Below are 24,158 nucleotides of genomic sequence, written 5' to 3'. Positions count from 1 at the left end.
TACAAAGAAATTCTAGTTGGACCGGAGAAAATTGCACAGAAGACATTCAAGGATGTTTTTGAAAATTTATTGTAAACTACAGAGCACCAAACTACATGCAGCTGGTTGACAACATGCTTCAAGCATGAAGTGCAACATGTCACCGAAGATTTGTTTTCTGCATTCCCATTTAGACATCTTTGCTGCAAATCTTGGTGCTGTCACTGACAAGCATGGTGAAAGGTTTCACCGAGACGTTGCGGTCATAGAGACGTTAGCAGGGCAACTGGAATCCATCAGTGCTTAAGCAAGAAGCATCAAACTCTAAGGACAAATAAAAATGATCAACATTTTTAGCTTAGCTGAAGTATTACAAACATCAGCACCGTTATTCAACTAAATGCATTATATTCAATAAAAAATTCTTGTCGCTCCAGATTCCTATGCGATACAAGTAGTCCAAAATTATATTTGTGTTCAGTTTCAAGTGGTCTATCATTAAAAAAAAATCTGAGGAAGCAACACTTCTGAAAAAAATTATGGTCCAGTGTTACACTAAGTACACTGCAGATGCTGTGGTCAAATCAACACATACAACACGCTGGAGGAACTCAGCAGGTCGTTTCCACGGATGCTGCCCGACCTGCTGAGTTCCTTCAGCGTTTTGTACGTGTTGAATTGTCCAGTGTTAGCTGTGGCACATAGATCTGTGCATACCAATAGGTAGAACAGAGCATCAAACAGTCTTAGTGAATAAGAAGCCTTGCCTCATGTTATATGATATTACTACCATGGTATATGGGATAAAGTTAAGACAGATCAAAGAACTAAAGCCTGGAGAACTGTGAAATGATAGAGTCCCACAGCAGCAAAACTGTAATTCACATAGTTTGTATCCACATGATCTAGCATAGGTCTCATTTTACCATTATAATCAAGGAAGATGACCAAAACTGGTTCAATGAGAACAGGAGAGTAAATCAAGAGCAGTATCAAGCATTCTTGAAAATGTGATACCAACACAATTATGCTATAACAGGACCACACAGAGGTCATTTAGTTAATACAGCAACCAAAAGCTCAGATGAAAGCTTTACAATTCCTCCACCACCAGGTCAATGAGAATGCACTAATAAACAACTACGGTAGTGAGAGGCTATGGCTCCATGAACATCTCCTTTCACAGTAGAGGCCATCAAGTGAGGTCAAAAGATGAAGCTGGTATTTGTAATCAACTTTTCACAAAAGTGACAAGATAATGAATTTGACATTCTCCCGGGATCTTAAGACTTACACAAGCCAGCCTCTAGTTATTTAATACACACCTTGCTACCAAAAACCTGATTGCAGCAGATATTGAAGGTCACTGTTCTGGTCGCATTCTGGCTGGCTGAACCAAACATGCCGCAAGTCAAGCTGTTACAGTACAGCTATAACACTGGCATCTTTCCAACAATGTGGGAGAGCTGCCCTCACCTCCTCTACACTATGTACAGGACAAATCCAACCTGGTCAATTACTACCCCATCAGTCCACACTCACTGAGGGTACTGATAACAATGCTATTATGCAGCACTTTCCAATTCCACTTTTAGAAATGATTGGTTTGCTTTCAGTCAGTAATACTCAATCTAGACCTGTCAACAAAACAGCTGGATACCAGACAGGAGGTTGAAGTGACCATTAAATGCTACTTCAGTATCTTGGGCTCAATGTGGCCACAAGATCCCAGAGAAATTAAAGTCAATGAGATTTAAGGGGAATAATCTCAATTGGTGAAAACATAGGGAGACACAAGAAGATAGTAGAGGTTGCTGCAGGGTAACTTCACAGCCAGCCCCAGGATATTTATGGATGTTTTCCAAAATGCCAACTTACATAATTTTCACCCTTCCATCCTAATATCAAAAGGGGGGATTTTTACTGACTGCAATGTGTTCATTTTATCATTTGTTGGATTATGAAGTAGTCAGTGCCTGCATATAATAAAATTTGGACAACATCCATGCTGGGGCCGATTAAATGGCACAGAACATTTACACCTTACAACTGCCATGCAATCAACATCAACAGGAATCTAATCACCTTTCAATGGCACATGAAAATGTTAACAGCAAATTTCCCACCATTATCTTGGAACACCAAACAATAAACTTAATTGGACCAGCTATATAAAAATTCTGCTTACAAGAATGGGTCTGAGTATTCTGTGGCATTTGATTCCCGACTTCCACTGTTTACAACAGAGTCAAGAATGTTAGAGAATGGCTTTCACTTGCTGAATAGGTGCAGCTTAAACAACACACCACCTATAGCAATGCCATCATTTGATTAGTACCTATTCATCATCTTCAAAAATACTATGCTCACCATAGTCACAATGTGTATCAATGACTAGATATACTATTGTACCTTACCATGGTTTCTTCATTACTATCTGCCAAGTTCACGTGCTTTATTACAAGCACCATCAGATACAGGTTAGACCCCATTCAAACATATGAATAAGTACTGCCCCTTAATTTCTCTGTCAAAAGTCTGAAGCCACTAATGTAACATGCCTCTACAACAAAAATTATAAAGATGAGTAGAACAATACCTTTTATTATTGGGATGCAAGTACAAGAACAAGAAAATCAAAAATCTGCAGGCTCTGAAAAGCTGAAATAAAAACAGAATATTGTAAATACTCAGCAATTCAAGCAGCATCTGCGGAGATAAACAGGTAACATCTCAAGTGTCATTTCACTGGAACTAGGAAAAGTTAAAAATCAAATAATTAAAAATAGGCTTGATTTCTAACAGTTTCGCATTTGATGAAAGGTCATTAACCTGAAAATGGAGATGGACTATTCCTCTCTTTCCTGTTAACCCAACTTCTATAGAGAGTAGAGTCTGCAAATCTCTGCAAGTCCATTGGGAAAGCTGAAGTCTGCTAGTCAGAGTCTGCTGAAAGTTGGAGACTAAAGTACTGTGTATGTGTGGGTGGGAGGGAGGAGTGGGGCTTGCTTTGCTGTTTGTTGTGTTCTGTGTTGTTTGGCTGAGCGTTATGGGCATGTTATATTGGCTCCCAGCACAGCCTTGGATGTGCAGGTTGTTAATACATTTCACTGTATGTTTTGATGTATACATGATACTTAAGATTTGAAATGACCACATCTGGAGCATTGTAAAGGGCTTCACATTCATCAAAGTGCACATTTAACTTAGAGGCAACTGAAACAAAGATTGACTGATTTTAGGTTTGGGATATCTGTTCCATGAAGAGACTATGTTCTGTGGAGAAATTAGAGACGAGCTCATTTAAGGTAGAATTTTTTTTGAGGGCTTGTCAGCCTAGATGCCTGATTGAAGCATGTAATACCAGACGTAACCTTAGGACAAGAAGTCAGCCATTTTGGAAAAAGAATTTTCTTCAAAAGTATAATCTTTGGAATATTCTAGCAAGCTGCCCTGAATATTTACACACACACAAACACACTAGAATTTTGAACCACAGAGTACATAAGAAAAAGGAGAGAGTTGGATAGTAAAGCAAAATCTCGTTCAATGGCAAAGCAGGAAATCTGGTCGGTTTTTATGATTGCACTTATGAAAGTACACCTAGTCAACTGCTGCCACACCTGAAAACAGCTCGCCGCCACTTTCTCTTGGGGCATCTAACAGCAGACATAAGATGCCGGTCTTGCTGATAAACACCCGCATCCTATGAGTGGAAAATATAAGTGAAACTGGAATGTTTGTATGAGGCAGATTAACGCTGGTAAAATTTAACGTTCTTCATGCAACCATTCGATTCTTCTCCAAAACCTAAGTTCTAAAATCTTTAATTGTGAAAAGCAGCTCATCACCATTAAACACTTAAGTGAACACTTATCAGCATTCTTAGAGCTAGGAACTGCAGATGCCCAATTATATATTATTTGTTTACAATTCACTGGCTTTGTGCTGTTATTGAAGATAAAATCTGACCTTATGATGTCATAGTGAGAACAGCCATTTGTACTATTATTTCAGGGCTTCCAAACCAAATCCTACTCAACATTATATTCCTGATTGAATCAGAAGTACACAAGTATATACACAGGACAGTCTCACAAACATCAATGAGTGAATGACGCGTTAATTTGTTGTTGCTGATAATGGCTGAGAGGAAAATTTTAGAGACACAAGTGCTTCCTGCAACATTCGAGAAATATGACCAATTCTTTTAACAAAGTGTCCCTGAAGCAAAAAATTACATCATAGAACAGATGAGTTCCTTTTTTTAAAAAAAAGAGTTACATAAATTTAAGCTATGGAAGAAAATAGGCTGTTGTGAATATAGGGAGCACAGGAAGAAGCAGCCTAATTATCAGTGAGGCAGCAACCACACAATGGTTCAACATCCTCCACATTCAATCGCGGCATCTGATAGTTCAAATGTATGAAAGAAAATTTTCATGAACTCCAAGAAAGCACACAAAAGGATTGGCTCAATTGAGTTTACATGGTATAAAGATAAAAGAGATAGAACTCAGAAGTCTCAGGATCTGTGGGAAATGAACCATCTCAGTGAGAGTGCGCAGGGAGATGGAAGTGAGAACATTACAACTTGGCCTCAAAGCACCTGGGACTGGTCAATATCTGATACAGTGAGAAACTGTTGGAAATGTGGAAACGGTAACATTTATGACTAACGTCAGGTAACATACTCAAGCAGTAGCTTGTTGAAATGTTATCAATGCATATACAAAGATGGCAATGTATTTTGGAACTTACTGACCTTTTCCATTGTTAATAGCCCAATGCAGCTGCAAGCACAGCCTACAAAATGTTGCATAAGTCAAATCAGTTACTCATAACACAATGAGGTAGGATTTGTTTAGTGTACCAGCTCAAAAGTGAACAGAAAGCATGCAAGTGGGCAATTGTCTGTCTTTTTGGAATAAATTATGTTTTGACAGAGAAAAGACAATTAGAGTCAGAGTCATAGAAATGTACAGCAAAGAACAGGCCATTTGGCCTATCTAGTCCGTGCTGCATCATTAACAATTACTGCATGAATTTCTCATCACAAATTGTTGTGGAAGGAACGACCATTTCTAAACAACAAATGTTTATAAAAGGGAAAAATCAAAGGATATGGAGCTATTGCAGTACAATGGGAGAAAAATACCCACGCAATTTTGATGAAATGAATGGCTTGTTTGCATCAAATACATTTGAAGATTCTATTTTACTCTCCCCTCACCTGTAGTAAAGTGGATTAGGTACACCACGACTCTGAGGAAGAATTGTTAATAAGCTGTGTGCAGCATGCATACCAAATAACAGATGTCACAGTAACAAATAATACATTGCTATAGAGCAGGATCAGTTATAAAACTCATTGTCAAATGAATAGAAGTATCTAGGTTACGACTATAAATATACTGAATTCATTAAATGGCCTTGGAGACAACATATATTGCAGAGATTAAATAAAAAAAGATGCACAAATCTAAAGGACTAATCAAATGCGACTGCATACAAATACTCCTGGTGGGAGATTATTATTTGTGGCCAAGAATTTATTGAGCACAGCATGGTTGCGACATCCTGTCAAACTCTTTGGTGCACTTCTTGTTATCTAAACCCACTGGGTTTCTCTGGATGAACAGACGTGCACTGCATGCTTAAATCTGAAGGTCAGTGCAATTTTGTTTTCCAATACAGAACAGCACATTTTCATTTGTAATCACTTGAAAAGGATCTTAAAGCCTTTTCACACAGCATCGAAGGGATTTTAAAATATACATTTCAATTTAGTATCTTGTTAATTAGTTACAGCTGAGATTGTGTTATTAAAAACCTGTCTACAGGTAATGGTAAAGAACGAAACAGTTCGATTTAAAAACTCAATACTCACCGACACAAATGCGGCCATAACAAAAGATACTTAACATTTACGATTTTCAAGCTGTAGAGCCGAATTGTACTGAACATTGGTTCTGACAAGAACAGATAAACGCACCAGCTTCTAGAGAGACTGGAGTACTGATACGGGGTGGGGCTCGTTGTAGCCACTGTCACATTTTACACAGAATTTTTAACCAATACCCTGCAATGAGGGAGGGTCAACAACTTATTCACGATGGTCTGTATCCTAATTACTGGAGACACGCACACATACAAAGAACCATGCAGCAAATCAACCTTGAGCAGATTTACACTAGGTGACAATTATGTATCACCATAGTCATTCATGCCTAGGGTGTAATTTGTAATACAAAGGATTGGGGTGAGGGCTACATTGGGGAGGAGTGGGTTTGCAGGCAAGAGGGTGAGAAGAATCACACAAAAAAAATCACTTCAAATGAATAGGCTCACAGCAACTAATGTTATAGCAACATGATGATCCCTACCCGAGGGATACTGAAGTCTTGATAATCTGCTGCAGAAAGTAGGGCAAGTGGATTTAATGATCTGTTTACGAGTGTAGTTAGTACTATCTGACTGTCATGTAAATTTTCATCTGATGCCATTTACTGTGCTTTTTCTGTACATATTTGAATATTTACCTACCATGCTAAAATAAATTTATACCACTATTTCAATTTTCTAAAACTGGAAATAATCAAGTCAAGTTCCATTTATTATCATTCAACCGTACATATGTATATCACCAAAGGAAACAATGGTCCTCCAGACCAAGATGCACACACAACACAGTACATATAACTTGCACACACACATACACACACACACAACAAAGTAATATTACCACAGATAATAAGGTGCATTTACGACACAGGTTAAAAAGGTAAACAGTGTATCAGTACTGGTGCTTCAAACATCATAAGACCCGGGTAGTGGCAGGGAGTTCGGTAGTCTTGCAGCCAAAGGAAAGAAGCCATTTCCCATCCTAACAGTTCTTGTCTTAATGCCATGGTGCCCCTTGTCTGATGGTAGAGGGTCAAAAGCGTGTCTGATGGACAAGAGGGATCACTGACAATACTCCAGACCCTATGTATACAGCAATCACGATAAATATAACCATATAACAATTACAACACGGAAACAGGCCATCTCAGCCCTTCTAGTCCCTGCCGAACGCTTACTCTCACCTAATCCCACCGACCCGCACTCAGCCCATAACCCTCCATTCCTTTCCTGTCCATATACCTATTCAATTTGACTTTAAATGACAATATCAGTTAGTGGTAGAATATCTCTAATGAATGAAAAGAAAGACCTCAATAATCCTCTCAGTAGTCCTCACAACCCTTTGCAGGGACTTGCAGTCAGATGTCTTTCAATTCCCATACCAAATGGTGACGCAGCTGGCCAGGTCACTCTCGATGGTGCTCTTGCAAAAATTGGTTAGAATGGGAGCAAGACAGAAGCCTTTCCCACCTCAGCTCCTCAGAAAGTGGACATACTGCTGTGCTTTCTCAACCAGAGGTGGTGTTGAGAGACCAGGAGAGATCCTCCATTATGTGCAGTCCCAAATGGGTTTCTCAGTTAGGATTTTAAAGAAATTCATGCATCAAGCCTGTCAAGATGCTTGAAAATTTTTATCAAACACAGGTCTTTCAGTGGAGTATTTGCAAACACTTCTACCCTCAATCTGCAGTTCATACCTGCTTTAAGACCACCATTGTCCTCGTACCCAAGAAAAACAAGATAACATGACTACTGCCTGGTGGCTCTAACATCCAGCATTATGAAGTGCTTCGAAAGGCTAGTCATGGCATACATCAACTCCAACCTCAACCCACTAATTCACCGACAACTAAAGCAGCTCTAAAGCCCTACACATCTCCAGGGAATCTGGACAGTAAAGATACCTACATTACAGAGTACTGATTATTGACTAGAGCTGCACTTTCAATACTATAATCCCAAGCAAACTCATGACAAACTCCTAAACGTGGGACTCAATACCTCCCTTTACAAATAGGTCTTTGACTTCCTGACCAACACACCACAATCAGCAAAGCTCGGGAGCAACATCTATCACAATTACTCTCACCACTGATGTCCCACAAGGCTGCTTCCTTAGCCCTCTACTCTACTCATTATATACTCATGACTGTGGCCAGATTCTACTCCAACTCTATGTACACATTTGTGGATGATACTACTGTAGTGGGCTGAATCTCAAATAGCAGAGTAAAGGAAGAAGATGCAGAGCCTAATGACATGGTGTCATAACAACCACCTCTTCCGCAATGTCAGCAAAACAAAGGAGTTGGTCATTGACTTCAGGAACGGGGACAGTGCTCCTGTTTCCACCAACAGCTGAGACCTTCAAACTCCCAGGAGTGAACAACACCAATAGCCTGTCCATGTCCTACCAATTAGATGCCACAGCCAAGAAAGCATCCCATCCAGATGCACCTTGGCTTTGTATAATAACTGCTCACCCTGTGACAGGGTTAGGGCATAGTTTGGAGATGCAATACAGCAAATATTAATTCGATTTCAACAGAATATGGATTGTGGATTGAATTCAAAATGCAGCTCGGAATAGCAAATTGTAGATCAGGAGATATCCAAATGATTGAGGTATCTGCATATGCATGAATTCAATCAACATTCCATTGCATGAATACAGCTCAGAGACCACAGTAATTCGCACTCATCTGGTGGGAAGACCGAGGAATTTGAAAACTACATGCAACTCAAAAGAAGCATTATGGGGGCATTATAATAAGATTTGTCCTGTTACCTTTGATTTTTAAAATATAAAAAGTGCTGCAATGTTGGATCTGGGAGTCTCTCTCAGATGATTCCAAAGGCTGTCTGCGCGTGTGTCCCAAATAAAAAACTACTTTACATCTACCAGCTGCATTTCTGCGGTGATTTGTTCATGTTACACCAACAGCAAGAAACTGCAGGAAGCTTTGGAAAAGTTCATGGACTGTCTATATTTCCTTGAAGTAGCCAGCATCAAAGACCCCATACACTCCAGACATTCTCTCTTCCAGCAGAATGCTTAATGAGATGTTCTATCTTGCAATGATAAGGCTATTGAACAGACCCTTACTACATTAAGATGGACTCTTGACCTCATACCTTATCACCTCCATATTCAGTGGTTTATCTGTAATTGCAACACTTTATTCTGCATGCTTATCATTTTACCTTATACCACCACAATGCGCTGTTGTAATGCATTGATCAATAAGAACTGGATGCAAGTTTAAAAAAAATTGTACCTCAGTGACAATATTAAAACAATTTAACAATTACTCATCGTTCTAAACACTTGGAAACTGCAGTCCCATTCACGCAAGCTCTGTTGATCATACCATCCTTGGAGCCGGTCTAATCAATCACTGCTGTACTCCTCTGTGGTAAGTACCATCTTTCTTAATCACTTGCATCAGTTAACACGCCATTTGTCTCCAAATTTCCCACTGCACTTACTTGTTGTCCTTCAGTGACTTTTGTAAGCTATACCCACATATTTGAAAATTAACACCCTCTGATCACTCACCACTTAACAAAGATTCTTATGTTCAAAGAGTTTACATTTTCCAATGTTATGTTCTACCTGTAATGTTCACACTATCACTTGGCTTATCCATATCCCCTTGAAGTCACTTTGCATCCTCCTCCATAATCATAATCCTACCCACTGTAGTAGCCAGCAGCAATAGCCTGTCTTGGACCAACCATGTAGATGCCACAACCAAGAAAGCCTACCATGTATCTCTGTCCAAAGGAGGCAAAAGAGTTGCTACGGTAGCATAGCATTTAGCGTGACAGTATTACAGCTTGGTGTGTAGGAATTTAGAGTTCAATTCTGATGCTTTCTGTTAAGGAGTTTGTATGGTCTCCCTGTGAACATATGGGTTTCTCCCAGGTGGTCTGGGTTGCCTCCCATGTTCCAAAGATGTACTGGTTAGTAGATTAATTGGTCACTGTAAACTGCCCTGCAAAGCTTATTAAGAAAGTAAGGAGGTATGGGATCCAAGGGGACATTGCTTTGTGGATCCAGAACTGGCTTGCCCACAGAAGGCAAAGAGTGGTTGTAGACAGGTCATATTCTGCATGGAGGCTGGTGACCAGTGGTGTGCCTCAGGGATCTGTTCTGGGACCCCTACTCTTTTGATTTTTATAAATGATCTGGATGAGGAAGTGGAGGGATGAGTTAGTAAGTTTGCTATGACACAAAGGTTAGAGGTGTTGTGGATAGTGTGGAGGGCTGTCAGAGGTTACAGCGGGACACTGATAGGATGCAAAATTGGGCTGAGAAGTGGCAGATGGAGTTCAACCCAGTTAAGTGTGAAGTGGTTCATTTTGGTAGGTCAAATATGATGACAGAATATAGTATTAATGGTAAAACTCTTGGCAGTGTGGAGGATCAGAGGGATCTTGGGGTCCGAGTCCACAGGACATTCAAAGTAGCTGCGCAGGTTGACTCTGTGGTTAAGAAGGCGTATGGTGTATTGGCCTTCATCAATCATGGAATTGAATTTAGTAGCCCAGAGGTAATGTTGCAGCTATATAGGGCCCTGGCCAGACCCCACTGACTGCGCTCAGTTCTGGTCGCCTCACTACAGGAAGGATATGGAAGCCATAGAAAGGGTGCATTGGAGATTTACAAGGATGTTGCCTGGATTGTGGAGCACGCCTTATGAGAAAAGTTTGAGTGAACTCAGCCTTTTCACCTTGGAGCGACGGAGGATGAGAGGTGACCTGGTAGAGGTGTACAAGATGATGAAAGGCATTAATCGTGTGGATAGTCAGAGGCTTTTTCCCAGGGCTGAAATGGTTGCCACAAGAGGACAGAGGTTTAAGGCACTGGGGAGTAGGTACAGAGGAGATGTCAGGGGTAAGTTTTTTTTACTCAGAGTGATGAGTGCGTGGAATGGGCTGCCGGCAACAGTGGTGGAGGTGGATACGATAGGTCTTTTAAGAGACTTTTAGATAGGTACATGGAGCTTAGTAAAATAGAGCGCTACAGGTAAGCCTAGTAATTTCTACGGTAGGGACATGTTCGGCACAACTTTGTGGGGCAAAGGGCCTGTATTGTGCTGTAGGTTTTCTATGTTTCTATGATTAGGTGGGTTACTGGTTGGGTAGAAAGGGCCATTTCCCATTGTATTTCTAAAAAAGCAAACAAAATTTAAATGTCATGACCCTGTCTATCCTTTTCAATTTTTACTAATGCACCAGAGAAAGCATTTTATTGAATGGCAACTCCTCCAGTCATGACTGCAAGAAAGTACAGACAGTTGTGGACTCAGCTCAGCGCATCATGGACACCAGCCTCAACTTCTCACCGCCTCAGTAAAGCAGACAGCATAATCAAAAATCTCACCACAATGGACATTCTCGTTCCTTAGTATGATGAAATGGGCTCAACCTCACAATCTATAAGATCTTGCATCTTGCTTATCTGCACATGCTCAGTAGCTGTTACACTTTACAGTCGGCTCTCCTTATATGCGGGGGATTGGTTCCGAGACCCCCCACAGATACCAAAAAACGCGGATGCTCAAGTCCCTTATTTAACCTGAATCAGTTGTGGTCTTTAGGACCCAGCGGAACCCCAGACTTTATTTAACATGTTCAGTGCGGTGGACATTAGGACCCGGCGTAGCCCTGAATCCGCAGTGTTTCTGTTCACGAAAATAATCACAATTGAAAATAAGGTGGAAGTAACAAAGCAATCGGAAAAATTTTATGGAGCATTTGAAAGGCCCCACCCCGATGAAAGCTACAATTATTACCATGCAATGAAGTGGTTTAATTATTGAAATACTTATGTTTCTTAAGTGTTTTATATGCATAGAAAGGTAAAATATGTACTATATACTAAGAAAAACATTTGACTAACTGACGCTAAATAATACCGGATGTACCTGTTCCGACTTCAAATCCGACTTAAAGACAGACTCAGGAATGGGACTCATTCATAACTCGGGGACTGCCTGTACTTTTAAGTCATTTCCATATTACTTAAAATACCTAATACAATGTAAATGCTATGTAAATAGTTGTTATACTGTATTGTTTAGGGAATAATGACAAGAAAAAATAGTCTGTACATGCTCAAACAACGAGTGCTGGAGAGAACTTCCAGGTTTTCCCGATCTGCGGTTGGTTGAATCCACGCATGGCGAATCCACGGATAAGGAGGGCCGACTGTATTTTGTGTTATTGTACTACCCCAATGCACAGTATAATATTTGATCTGTATAAACAATACACAAAGACAAGCTTTTCATTGTATCTCAGTATGGTGACAGTAATAAACCAATTTCATCAGCAAACTTCAAAATGTATCCCTCTTCTTTAACATTGACAAAGCATGTGAATAGCTAGGGCCCAGGAACCGATACCCCTGATGTTCCAATAATTACAGCCTGGCAAGTTGAGCGAGATCCATTTGCTCCAACCTTCAGTTTTGTCTGACAACTACTTCTCTATCTTATCAATATAATACTCTTGATTCCATGTGCTCAAACCTTGATCAACCTCCTGTGTGGGATGTCAAAAATACAAATGTATCACATCCTCCAGCTCCTTATCTATTCTATTAGTCACATCTTGAAACTACAGCCGATTAGTCAAAAATGATTTACCTTTCTTAACTGATGCTGCTCACCCCTATTATTCTTTTCATGGTTTTTGTTATTCATTATAGATTCAGCCCTTTTCCCCACCATTACTATCATATTGACAAATCAGTCATTTCCTGTTTTTTCTCTCTTTCTTCCCTTTGTCACAGTTTTTTACCTGGGTATCCAAGGGAACAATTCTAAGATCTACATACTGCTAAATTATGACAATAGACAATAGGTGCAGAAGTAGACCATTCGGCCCTTCGAGCCTGCACCGCCATTTTGAGATCATGGCTGATCAACTACTATCAATACCCGGTTCCTGCCTTGTCCCCATATCCCTTGATTCCCCTATCCATAAGATACCTATCTAGCTCCTTCTTGAAAGCATCCAGAGAATTGGCCTCCGCTGCCTTCCGAGGCAGTGCATTCCAAACTCCCATAACTCTCTGGGAGAAGTTGTTTTTCCTTAACTCTGTCCTAAATGACCTACTCCTTATTCTCAAACCATGCCCTCTCCCAGCATCTGGAACATATTTCCTGCCTCTATCTTGTCCAATCCCTTAATAATCTTATATGTTTCAATCAGATCCCCTCTCAATCTCCTTAATTCCAGCATGTACAAGCCCAGTCTCTCTAACCTCTCTGCGTAAGACAGTCCAGACATCCCAGGAATTAACCTCGTGAATCTACGCTGCACTTCCTCTACAGCCAGGATGTCCTTCCTTAACCCTGGAGACCAAAACTGTACACAATACTCCAGGTGTGGTCTCACCAGGGCTCTGTACAAATGCAAGAGGATTTCCTTGCTCTTGTACTCAATTCCCTTTGTAATAAAGACCAACATTCCATTAGCCTTCTTCACTGCCTGCTGCACTTGCTCATTCACCTTCAGTGACTGATGAACAAGGACTCCTAGATCTCTTTGTATTTCTCCCTTACCTAACTCTACACCGTTCAGATAATAATCTGCCTTCCTGTTCTTACTCCCAAAGTGGATAACCTCACACTTATTCACATTAAACACCATCTGCCAAGTATCTGCCCACTCACCCAGCCTATCCAAGTCACCCTGAATTCTCCTAACATCCTCATCACATGTCACACTGCCACCCAGCTTAGTATCATCAGCAAATTTGCTGATGTTATTTTCTATGCCTTCATCCAAATCGTTAACGTAAATGGTAAATAGCTGTGGCCCCAATACCGAGCCCTGTGGCACCCCACTAGTCACCACCTGCCATTCCGAGAAACACCCATTCACCGCTACCCTTTGCTTTCTATCTGCCAACCAGTTTTCTATCCATGTCAATGTCTTCCCCCCGATGCCCTGAGCTTTGATTTTACCCACCAATCTCCTATGTGGGACCTTATCAAATGCCTTCTGAAAATCGAGGTACACTGCATCCACTGGATCTCCCCCGTCTAACTTCCTGGTTACATCCTTGAAAAACTCCAACAGATTAGTCAAGCATGATTTACCCTTGGTAAATCCATGCTGGCTTGGCCCAATCCTATCACTGCTATCTAGATATGCCACTATTTCATCCTTAATAATGGACTCTAGCATCTTTCCCACCACCGATGTCAGGCTGACAGGTCGATAGTTCTCTGTTTTCTCCCTCCCTCCTTTCTTAAAAAGTGGGATAACATTAGCCATTCTCCAATCCTCAGGAACTGATCCTGAATCTAAGGAACATTGGAAAATGATTACCAATGCATCCTCAATTTCCGGGGCCACCTTCTTTAGTACCCTAGGATGCAGACCATCTGGACCTGGGGATTTGTCAGCCTTCAGTCCCATCAGTCTTCTCATCACCGTTTCCTTCTGAATGTCAATCGCTTCATTTCCTCTGTTACCCTATGTCCTTGGCCCATCCATACATCTGGAAGATTGCTTGTGTCTTCCTTAGTGAAAACAGATCTAAAGTACCCATTAAATTCTTCTGCCATTTCTCTGTTTCCCATAACAATTTCACCCAATTCATTCTTCAAGGGCCCAACATTGTTCTTAATTATCTTCTTTCTCTTCACATACCTAAAAAAGCTTTTGCTATCTTCCTTTATATTGCTGGCTAGCTTGCGTTCGTACCTCATTTTTTCTCCCCGTATTGTCTTTTTAGTTAAGTTCTGTTGTTCCTTAAAAACTTCCCAATCATCTGTCCTCCCACTCACCTTAGCTCTGTCATATTTCCTTTTTTTTAATGCTACGCAATCTCTGACTTCCTTTGTCAACCACTGTGGCCCCTTTCCCCCCTTTGAATCCTTCCTTCTCTGGGGGATGAACTGATTTTGCAGCTTGTGCATTATTCCCAAGAATACCTGCCATTGCTGTTCCACTGTCTTTTCTGCTAGGACAGGGGTGTCAAACTCATTTTAGGTCACAGGCCGGATTGAGCAAAATGCAGCTTCATGCGGGCCGGATCAGTCGGACGCGTGCGAACGCAGCTTTCGTTGCCTCCGTTTTTTCAGCCTGCTCTCATGTGTCTCAGTCTCTGCTATAACTACAAAGTGTTTCACTTTACAAATTCCGTTTCTTATGAAGAAGACTGCCGAGCAAGACTGCCGAATAAACACTAAAAACCCTGAAAACCTGGTACCTGAATAAACTCAGCATTAGCCATATCATACGCCATAGGCGCTTCGATTACTGGGGCCAGCTTTAATAGTAATTAGATATTATCTCGCGGGCCAACGATAATTCCACCGCGGGCCGGATTTGGCCCGTGGGCCTTGAATTTGACATATATGTGCTAGGATATCCGTCCAGTCAACTTTGGCCAGCTCCTCCCTCATGGCTCCATAGTTTCCCCTGTTCATCTGCAACACTGACACCTCCGATCTGCCCTTATCCTTCTCAAATTGCAGATAAAAGCTTATCATATTATGATCACTACCTCCTAATGGCTCCTTTACTGCAAAATCGCTTATCAAATCCTGTTCATTACATAACACTAGATCCAGAATAGTCTTGTCCCTGGTCGGCTCTCGTACAAGCTGTTCCAAGAATGCATCCCGTAGGCACTCTACAAACTCCCTATCCTGTGGTCCAGCACCAACCTGATTCTCCCAGTTCACCTGCATGTTGAAATCCCCCATAACTACTGCGACATTATCTTTGCCATATGCCAATGTTAACTCCCTATTCAACTTGCACCCAATATCCATGCCACTGTTTGGTGGCCTGTAGACAACACCCATTTGGGTCCTTTTGCCCTTACTGTTCCTCAGTTCTATCCACACAGACTCTACTTCTCCTGACCCTATGTCCCCCCCTTGCAAAGGACTGAATCTCATTCCTCACCAACAGGGCCACCCCACCCCCTCTGCCCACATTTCTGTCCCTACGATAGCACGTATACCCTTGTACATTCATTTCCCAGGTCTGATCTCCCTGCAGCCATGTCTCCGTTATCCCAACAACATCATAGTTACCCATTCGCACCCTTTCATGTGAAGGTGAACATGCATTACACATAAGATCCAAAATGACCCTGATTTTTTGAAACTTAGAACATGAATATATTTATTCATGCTTGGTGCTGGAACAATTTTCTGGTTTTAAGGCGTAGAAAGCACTTACATGAATTATTGTTCTCTCAGCTGACTACACTTACATAATGCAGAAGCACCCATTTTATAAAATATTTAATAGCATTAAATTCCTAACCTTAAGGCAGGCTGTGCTTGAAATACTTTGAGAGCTAACTTTGAGTCAGTAGAAGCACATATTGTTGCCAGTTATGCAACAATACATAGCAATTTTAATAGCACTTTAGAGCACAGAGGCACAGCAAACTCAATTACGTTCATCTGCAAGGCCAATTCACACAGGATTAATTTGTATGAGGACGGAGAAGACTGGCAAATGACATTGTAGACAAAAGAGAAAATGCATAAGAGATGAAGGTGGAGAAAAGAGGAAGATATGGAAAAAAACAGCGGTGAGAAATGTAATTGCATGGCACTGCTTGCACTATATTACACAACAGACCACTAGACAGTGAGATTCTAAGAGGTGCTCAATATTTATTCTCAAAGAATTTCCACTCAAAATGGAGAAGGAGCAATTGGGATGGTATTGAGGACATTGATGCAATACATCAGGATCATACAGAAACTCTGCATAGGTGGCAGATTAATGCAATATTTCCATAGGCAGTCCTTCACCATTTTGAGTGATAGTCCCAGGATCCAGTAAAAATGTTGCACTTCAAGTAAACTTTGAGCATAACTTGGAACCTCTCTATTGGCAACCCGTTGTATAACACATTAAACTATCCAGCCATCCCTTCAACTACTTCATGAGAGGAGCTTAAAAAGCTTCACATTTTCGGTTCATTTGCCACCTCAGATCCCATACATTCTCCATAGCAACGGACTGCCCAAGAAGAGGTACAACTGAGTTAGCACTTTTCTAGGTCTTTTGACGACACTGTTTGTCATGATTAACAACTATGTGGTATGGGTCTATACTGGGGCAACCAGTTTTACTACCACTGGAATGCCAAATAGGTGAGTCAACAACTTATCTTCATCCTGTGACTCACACACATGCTCTGCGTTACCCTGATCTAAGCATTGATAGATTTCCCAACCAGTCGACAATCCTTGACCCACTTCCTTTTTTTAAAAAAACTGTGCTCCCACCTTCACCACAGCACAGACCAAATTGAGAGAATTCTTTAGGTTGAAGTGAGGGGGCAGGGTAGAGCAGGGAAACTCCAGAAAATGGCACTACTTCTTTCAACCTTCTAGTGAACATAGAATAGTACAGCACAGTACAGGCCCTTTGACCCATAATGTCATGCCAACCCTTAAACCCTGCCTCCCATATAACCCCCCCCAATTTCAATTCCTCCATATACCTTAAGTAGTCTCTTAAATTTCACTAGTGTATCTGCCTCCACCACTGACTCAGGCAGTGCATTCCACGCACCAACCACTCTGAGTAAAAAAAACCTTCCTCTGATATCCCCCTTGAACTTCCCACCCCTTACCTTAAAGCCATGTCCTCTTGTATTGAGCAGTGGTGCCCTGGGGAAGAGGCGCTGGTTGTCTACTCTATCGATTCCTCTTAATATCTTGTATACTGCTATCATGTCTCCTCTCATCCTCCTCTCCAAAGAGTAAAGCCCTAGCTCCCTTAATCTCTGATCATAATGCATACCCTCTAAACCAGGCAGCATCCTGGTAAATCTCCTCTGTACCATTTCCAATGCTTCCACATCCTTCCTATACTAAGGCAACCAGAACTGGACACAGTACTCCAAGTGTGGCCTAACCAGAGTTTTATAGAGCTGTATCATTACCTCACGACTCTTAAACTCTAGACCTTGACTTATGAAAGCTAACACTCCATAAGCTTTCTTAACTACCCTATCTACCTGTGAGGCAACTTTCAGGGATGTATCCCCAGATCCCTCTGCTCCTCTACAATACCAAGCATCTTGCCACTTACTTTGTACTCTGCCTTGGAGTTTGTCCTTCCAAAGTGTATCACCTCACACTTCTCCGGATTGAACTCCATCTGCCACTCCTCAGCCCACTTCTGCATCCTATCAATGTCTCCCTGCAATCTTTGACAATCCTCTACACTATCCACAACACCAGCAACATTTGTGTCATCTGCAAACTTGCCAACCCACCCTTCTACCCCCACATCCAGGCCGTTAATAAAAATCATGAAAAGTAGAGGTCCTAGAACCGATCCTTGTGGGACACCACTAGTCACAACCTTCAATTCCGAACGTACTCCCTCCAACACGAGCCTCTGGTTTCTGCAGGCAAGCCAATTCTGAATTACCCTGGCCAAACTTCTCTCGATCCCATGCCTTCTGACTTTCTGAATAAGCCTACCATGTTTGAGCATTTCTAGAAACAGATGGACTCCTTTGGTGCCAGAGATGTGTGACATATTGTGCCTCATCAGTCTTGTTTCCTCTCTTGATCACTATCCAATGAGCCACAAAGACAATGCTTGTACACTGATGCAGGACGAAAAAAAATCAGACAACTTGATGCTGATAAATCATGTGTAATAAGCTCTATGCAACGTACATACTAAACAATTTAATGTACAGCTGTCACATAAAGGAATTATATATTAATGCACAACAAGATCAGTCCCTAAACACATTATCAGTGAATCAATTATCTAAGCTATCATCCTATATAGTCAGAATTTATTAAGCATCACTGGACCAGTATCATAATGCTACATAGAGAGCATAGATTTAAAGAATTTTCTATTTAAATTAAACTCTCAAGTATTGCATAAATATCTTCACATACACTTCACATTCCCCCTTGTTAAACTGTGCTGATCACTACATTTTAACTGCACTATTTCCCCATTCTTTTATTTGAATTTTCTACATTTCGCCCTAGTCTGAACTCTTACACTCCTCTCCACCTGAGTTTCCATTGCTCAAAGCATTAGCTTGAGCCAGATTTATTCAATCTAGCAGAATACTGGTTCTGCCCTTGTGCAAAGCTTTCTCCACCTCAGGTACCAGCACCCTCTGAACCAAACTCCTTTCTCCAACACCATTCTGCCTGACACCAGATATTTATTCAGGAAGCAGGTTTCTGTGTATTAGATGTTCCTCTTATTCCATTTACAGAATTCCAATAAGGACCACATTGGAAATTCATTGCAAGGCCAATATTTCAGTCAAAATAAAAGTTATTAACAAAGTACATACATGTCACAACATACAACCCCGAGTTTCTTTTTCTGCAGGCATACTTATCAAATCTATAGAACAGTAACTGAAAGCAGGTTTAATGGACTACAAACTGTACAAAATGAAGATCTAAATAAATAGCAATAAATAATGAGCATGAGTCCTTAAATGTGTGATTATCTCCTTTTGTTCAAGAGCCTGATGATTGAGGGGCAGTAACTGTTCTTGAACCTGATGGTGAGAAAACAGCATGGCCTGGGTAGTGAAGATCTTTGATGGAAGCAACATTTCATGTAGATGTGCTCAATGGTTGGGAGGATTTTACCCTTGATGTACTGGGCTGAATCCACTATTTTAACTTTGGTGTGCAATGTAAAGGGAAATTGGTAGGTGGCCGAAGTATCTGTTCTTGCAGCCTCACCAATCTTGTTGATAGTGGTAGCAGTTTTGGACATGCTGTTGAAGTGGCCTTAGGAGTACAAGACTCCATGATTTTGATTGCGCACACAGTAGCTACAACATATCAGTAACAACAATAAACTTTAGTGTTGCCAATCAAGCAGGCTACTTCATTCTGAACTGTATCAATATTCTTGAACATTGTTGGGGTTGCACCAATGGTGCTAGTGGCCTGTTCTTGTGGCTTTAGTTTTACATAGCTGTCCAGCTGAAACTGGAACTAGCTGTAAATTGGAAACAGCTGTTCAAAGGTGAAAGCACAGAAGTAATGTGGAGGAAGTTTAGGGACCACTTGTTCAGAATAGGTTTGTCAGAATAGGTTAAGTTAGATATGGCCCTTGTGGCTAAAGGGATCAGGGGGTATGGAGAGAAAGCAGGTACAGGGTTCTGAGTTGGATGATCAGTTATGATCATACAGAATGGTGGTGCAGGCTCGAAGGGCCGAATGGCCTACTCCTGCACCTATTTTCTATGTTCTATGTCCCACTGAGACAAGGAAAAAATGGTAGGAAAAGGGAACCGTGGCTGGTGAAACACGTGAGGCAACTTGTCAAGAGGAAGGAGGAAGCATATGTTAGATATAAGAAACAGGAAGGGCTCCTGAGGAATATAGGGTAGCCAGGAAGGAGCTTAAGGAAGGACTTAGGAGAGCTCAAAGGGGGCATGAGCAGGCCTTGGCAAGTAGGATTAAGGAGAACCCCAAGGCGTTCTATGCGTATGTGGAGGAGGGTGGGGAGGTCCTAAATGAATACTTTGTTTCAGTATTCACAAGTGAAAAGGACCTTGATTAGGGTGAGGTTGAAATAGAACAGGCCTGTGTGCTGGACAATGTTGAGATTAAGGAAGAAGTGTTAGATCTTCTTAAAAAACATCAAGATTGATAAGTCCCCAGGGCCGGACGTGATATACCCCAGGTTGCTGTGGGAAGTGAGAGAAGAGGTCGCTGGAACAGTAGCTATGATCTTTGAATCCTCTTTGGCTGTAGGGGAGGTGCCGGAGGATTGGAGAATGGCAAATGTAGTTCCCTTCTTTAAAAAAGGTAATGGGGAGAATCATGGGAACTACAGACCGATGAGTCTTATGTCAGTGGTCTGCAAACTATTGGAAAGGATTCTTACGGATAGGATCTGTGAGCATTTGGAGAAGTACAGTCTAATCAAGGATAGTTAACATTGCTTTGTGAAATGAAGGTCGTGCCTCACGAGCCTAATTGATTTTTTTGAAGAGGTACCAAAAGAAATTGATGAGGGTAGGGCGGTAGATGTGGTCCACATGGATTTTAGCAAGGCATTTGACAAGGTCCCCCACGAGAGACTCATCCAGAAAGTCATGAGGCAAGGAATCAGTGGAACCTTGGCTGTTTGGATAAAAAATTGGCTTACAGGAAGAAAGCAGGTAGTAGTGGAAGGCAAGTATTCTGCCTGGAGGTCGGTGACTAGTGGAGTGCCGCAGGGATCTGTCCTGGGACCGCTGCTCTTTGTGATTTTTATAAATGACCTGGATGTAGAGGCGGAAGGATGGGTGAGTAAGTTTGCGGATGACACAAAGATTGGAAGAGCTGTAGGTTGTTGAAGGTTACAAGAGGATATAGGCAGGCTGCAGAGTTGGGTAGAAAAGTGGCAGATGGAGTTCAATCCGGACAAGTGTGAGGTGATGCATTTTGTAAGGACAAACCAGAAGGCTGAGTACAGGATTAATGGTCAGTTACTTAAGAGTGTGGATGAAAAAAGGGACCTTGGGGTTCAAATCCATACATCCCTCAAGGACGCTGCACAAGTTGATAGGATAGTTAAGGAGGTCTATGGGACGCTCGGCTTCATTAATAGGAGGATTGAGTTCATGAGTAGAGAGGTCATGTTACAACTCTACAAATCTCTGGTGAGACTGCACTTAGAGTATTGTGTTCAGTTCTGGTCACCTCATTATAGGAAGGATGTGGAAGCTATGGAGAGGGTGCAGAGGAGATTTACCAGGATGTTGCCTGGATTGGAAAACAAGTCTTATGTGGCAAGGTTAGCAGAGCTGGGACTTTTCTCTTTGGAGTGTAGAAGAATGAGAGGAGACGATAGAGGTCTACAAGATTATGAGAGGCATAGTCAGTGGTGGATAGTCAGTACCTGTTTCCCAGAGCACGAACAGCAAACACCAGAGGGCATATGTACAAAGTTAAGGGAATGAAGTTTAGGGGAGACACCAGGGGTAAGGTTTTGTTTTATATACACAGAGTGTTGTGGGTGCCTGGAATGACTTGCCAGGGATGGCGGTGGAGGTTAAAACGTTTGGGGTTTTTAAGAGCCTCTTGGACAGGCACATGGATGAAAGAAAAATAGAGGGTTACAGGATAGTGTGGGTTGAGTACTTCTTTTTTAAGGAATATATTGGTCAGTGCAACAGAGGGCCAAAGGGCCTGTACTGTGCTGTAGTAATTCTAGTGCCTAGTGAAGATGTCTGCCCTGGGAGACTGAGGAATTCCTGCAGTGAAGTCCCTCAAGCTTTTATTTTGGCTATATTCTAGCCAATGGAGCGTTGCTCCCTTCAAGCCCACTCACTTCAGTTTTACCAGAGCACTCAGTCAACAGCTCAACAACTGCCTTTTTATCAAGGCTGGTCATTCTCACCTTAAATTCAACTATTTCATCTATGGTTAGGGCTTGGAACCTCAATAACACAAAAAGTTATGCTGCTTGGAGTCAGGGCCTTGTATTTTGATTCTTGGTAGGATCACCCGTGTCAAACAGGTCAAAGGGTAGAGGCCACACTAAGAATGGTACCAGGTCCTCCGTGTTCAGGGGTTCAGCTCAGGGCTAACAACCCTGACTGGTCAAAAAATAATTGTAACAGAAACAGTAATGAAGGTGGAGGACCTTCATTGCTACCCTAAGTGTCACGAGCATAAGGGGCAGTAAATAAGTAGTAGGGTATTGGAGTGCAGGTGCTGTTTGATAACACTTAGCTGAAGTTCAAAAGTAAACTTGTTCGCAAGATTGGATTTGCCCTGCATTTTACTGAATCAAATTGAATTGATTTTATTACCTACATCCTTCATATACAAGGAGTAAAAATCCTTACATTACATCTCCATCTAAATGCGCAACTTATAGTAATTTATAATAAATATTATGTACAACAGGATAGTCAATATTACATAGAATACAGTTGCATCAGCATGAATTAAGCAGTCTGATGGCCTGGTGGAAGAAGCTGTCCCAGAACCTGTTGGTCCTGGCTTTTATGCTGTGGTACCATTTCCCAGATGGTAGCAACTACAAGTTTGTGGTTGGGCTGACTCGGATCCCCGATGATCCTTTGGGCCCTTTTTGCATACCTGTCTTTGTAAATGTCCTGAATAGTGGGAAGTTCACATCTACAGATGCACTGGGCTGTCCACACCATTTTCTGCAGTCCCGTGATTCAGGGAAGTACAGTTCCCATACCAGGCAGTGATGCAGCCAGTCAGGATGCTCTCAATTGTGCCCCTATAGAAAGTTCTTAGAATTTGGGGGCCCGTACCACACTTCTTCAACCGCCTGAAATGAAAGAGGTGCTGTTGTGCCTTTTTCACCACACAGCCGATATGTATAGACCACGTGAGATCCTTGGTGATTTTTATGCCAAGGAACTTAAAGCTGTTCACCCTCTCAACCCCAGATCTACTGAGGTCAATAGGGGTGAGCCTGTCCATTCCTCCTGTGGTCCCACAACCAGCTCCTTTGTTTTTGTGACATAGAGAGAGAAGTTGTTTGCTTGACACCACTGGGTCAGGGTGATGAATTCTCTGTAGGCTGCCTCATTATTATTTGAGATTAGCCAATCAGGATAGTGTCATCAGCAAATTTAATTAGCAGGTTGGAGCTGTGGGTGGCGCCAGTCACGGATACACAGAGAGTAAAGAAGGGGACCTAGTACACAGCCCTGAGGAGCACCTGTGTTAAGGGTCAGAGGGGCAGAGGTGAGGGAGTTCACTCTTACTACCTACTGGCGATCTGACAGGAAGTCCAGGATCCAGCTACACAAGGCAGGGTGAAGGCTGAGGTTTCAGAGATTCTTGTCGAGCCTGGAGGGAATTATGGTGTTAAATGCTGAACTGTAGTCCAAGAACAGCATTCTCACATAAGCATTCCTCTTCTTCAGATATGCAAGGACATAGTGTCATCCATCAATCAGCTGTGCCAGTAGGCGAATTGTAGGGGGTCCAATGTGGGTGGTAGCTTGCTGCAGATGTAGTCCTTGACCAGCCTCTCAAAGCATTTGCTTATTATTGAGGCGAGTGCAACAGGACGCCAGTTGTTCAGACATGTTACCTTAGTCTCTTTAGTTACCAGAACAATGGTGGATGCTTTGAGGCAGGAGGGCACTCTACACTGGGAGAGGGAGAGATTATAGGGGATATATTATAGTTACATAACGTATAGAGGATACATTATAGTTGGACAACTTAACACATTTTGGGCAGATGGCTGGTGTTTTAATTATACCAGCTTATTGTGCT

General features: G+C 41.8%; 1 protein-coding gene and 1 long non-coding RNA gene across 5 annotated transcripts in view; both read right to left on the bottom strand.

The window, feature by feature from the left end:
- rmp24 (ribonuclease MRP subunit p24) overlaps nt 1–24,158 on the bottom strand; it is a 94,502-nt gene that overhangs the window by 15,259 nt on the left and 55,085 nt on the right. The window lies entirely within an intron of this gene.
- Nucleotides 30–6,355, bottom strand: LOC140713612 (uncharacterized). Its single transcript, XR_012095676.1, has 3 exons — nt 5,870–6,355; nt 2,579–2,640; nt 30–303 (listed from the first exon to the last, which is right to left on the bottom strand). It is a non-coding gene; the product is annotated as an uncharacterized lncRNA (long non-coding RNA).

Source organism: Hemitrygon akajei, chromosome 20, assembly GCF_048418815.1.
Source record: "Hemitrygon akajei chromosome 20, sHemAka1.3, whole genome shotgun sequence".
Taxonomy (NCBI): Eukaryota; Metazoa; Chordata; class Chondrichthyes; order Myliobatiformes; family Dasyatidae; genus Hemitrygon; species Hemitrygon akajei.
This window is presented reverse-complemented; position numbering and strand designations above follow the sequence as displayed.